This window comes from Oryzias melastigma, linkage group LG21 (genome assembly GCF_002922805.2).
Source record: "Oryzias melastigma strain HK-1 linkage group LG21, ASM292280v2, whole genome shotgun sequence".
NCBI lineage: Eukaryota > Metazoa > Chordata > Actinopteri > Beloniformes > Adrianichthyidae > Oryzias > Oryzias melastigma.
This window is the reverse complement of record NC_050532.1, coordinates 8,235,380-8,238,094: the sequence shown is the minus strand read 5'-3', so window position 1 is coordinate 8,238,094 and position 2,715 is coordinate 8,235,380. Positions and strand designations below refer to the sequence as shown.

The 2,715-nt window shown below is 34.1% G+C and overlaps 1 protein-coding gene across 1 annotated transcript in view; it reads right to left on the bottom strand.

Annotated features, from left to right (window-relative positions):
• LOC112155467 (interleukin-1 receptor type 1) overlaps positions 1–2,715 on the bottom strand; it is a 16,147-nt gene that overhangs the window by 10,956 nt on the left and 2,476 nt on the right. The window lies entirely within an intron of this gene.

The following is a 2,715-nucleotide window of genomic DNA, read 5'->3' as shown; positions in this document are numbered from 1 at the left end:
GATCCTGTAGAGGGCGCTCAAAATCAATGTCTTTGGATGAGTTGGATCAACTCATTCCCTTTATGGACAACAGATATTTCTAAATAATATTTAATATCCACAGGTTTGCATATTTCTTACCCAGTTGTTTGTGTTGTTACTTGATAAGTGTCAATTCTCATTATCAATCCACTGTTTTTGCTTCTTTTGCCAGTTCTTGCTTCTGTTTTAGTAAAACTTGCAGCACCTGGTTGAGTTAGCATTAATAGTTGTAATAATTCTTGGACTGACCTGTGAGTGATATCTCACTTTGATTTGTGAAAACAATACTTCACCACATTCTGTTGGTCGGTTTGTGATGCATTCTGAGAGTTCTTTGATGAAAATCCTTGATGTTGACCTCCCTACCGCTGCACCATGGCCGCCCCGGTGTGTTGAATCTCTCTCTCTTACAACTCTCTTCCCCACAAACCCTTAAACAATCTCCAACTGATCCAGAACTCAGCTCCTCCATTATACCAAATCTCTGACAAATACAGAACTCACTTCAAACTTCTGCTGGTCACCTTCCACTGCATCTCTCATCCATATCTTTCAAATCTCCTCCACATTGGAGCACTTTCAGCTCCCAAATTTTGGAACATTTCCTCGGATATTATTCTCCTTGTTCAATCAAAACATATCAGTTCAAACTGGGCTGTAACTGGGACTTTTGTTGTGATTTTATACCTGTGATGAGTGATTCTAAGGCTTTATGGTTCTCTTAGATCACAGGTCTGCAACCTTCAACTCAGAAAGAGTCAATCGGGTTGATTTATCACAAACTACAACTCAGTAGCAGCCACAAAGTCTTCCTTCACTATTTTAAAAAAATAAGACACTGATTTTTATTTCTTCTAATGTTACTACTATGATAATAGAGTAACACAATAGTAGCATAAATGTTCATTTTGCATGAATAAAACACAAACATTAAAAGAAAATACGTTTTTTTTTACTTTTGACAGAAGTTCCTTTCAAAATAAAAGGCCCACTCTCACATATGATTACCTCAATGCAGCAAAAGTAGTAATAGCAAATGTAATGTCAGCAATGCTTTAATAAAAACAGTTAATTTCACTGTTACTGGTGTATCTCTGCCAGAAATGTAAATCTAAAAAATAAACAAAAATGAAATCCGAGCTAATTAAGTGACCCCTGCCCTATTTTTTGAACACACAAAAATAGAAAATGTGATTAACAATCAGTTGCGCCTTAAGTTGTGCTTATTGACGTCCATTGATTTTTTTGTAGCACAGGACAGGACGCACAAAACTGTACCAAAATGTTGCAGTTCGACTTGTGATACACACTGTCCTTCAACTGTTTGTGAATGAGTTAAAGTTTGTTAACTTTTTTTCTCTTTTTATCACTTTACAGTTACCTTTTAACATTTAGATTTTTTTATTTTCCTTTAATAAAAAAAGCCACAATGGAGGGGTAAAAAGGTGTGGCTCTGGAGCCACAGGTTGCAGACCCCTGTCCTAGATTATTTAAGTGTTTGCTGATTTAAAGTTACTGCCCTCAAGCAAGGCTTCATGTTCTGCCAAGTTTTTATTGTAGTTTTCCAGTTGAGTTTAGTTAGTCTTTCAAAACTATTTTTTCAGGTAAAATTCTGTTTTTTTCACCCCAAGCTGTGACATGTTTTGGAAAAAAAACAAGAAAAACATGGACATAATACTCAAGTTCAAGTTCTGGCAGTTAAAAACTCAAGTAAAAGTAAAAATAAATCTAAAAAAACTATGTTAAATCATAACAGTTACTTTTAGTAAGATGTCTTATTATTATTATTATTATTTTAATTTGCTATATTTTTGCTATTTATTTGCTATCCATATATAGTTAGTGACCACATTGATACATTTATTAAAAAGCATTTAGCAGGTAGACATGACTTTGATATTGATCAGAGCTTTGGATATTCAACCTTGTGAAAGCCACTACAACAAACACTTGACAGAAATTATATATAAAATATTCATTTTAATACATTGATCATGTATTAATCATACATTATTAATAAAAGTTATTAATAATAATTATATATATATATTATTTTAACTAAGATGTTTTTTAAACCCTTTTATCAAATCCACTCAAAAAAATATATAATATAATTTTTATGAGATGTAGATACTATCAATTATGATACGTCGGGTGATTTGATGATCGCTTGCTCACAAAAATGTTAGTTTAAGAGGCAAAAAAATTGACTGTATCTTCCTTACGGACTGTATCAAGTTTCATTGACACACATGTTTACCATGGTGGAATATAAAGAATTAACTGTCACCACGTTTTGCTTCAATACAGCAAGAATTCAAAAGAGAATCAAATCCTGCTGCTTCACTTTTTCATCTTTTCCCTTTCAAACAGTAGCATTTGTGATGGGGGAGAGGGAAAGTCACAGATGGAAATTTTGCAAGACGACAGTGGCAACTTGATGCGTAAAAACGGATGCAGAGAGACTTGAATGTGGTGAAAAAAGTATGAACCACAAAACCCTGTGAGTTTACAGAAACAAAATGTACTTCTGAGCAGAGAAGTGAAAGTTTCCCTTTTTTTTGCCTCGTGAAACTTTCCAATTCAGTTTGCGCCTTTATTCAAAGTGTCAGCTTGGAGGGTTCTGAGGACAAGCCAAAAGAGAGCAGACCCAGGAGCAGATGACAATAATTTATTGAAGGCTGCAGGAGGATA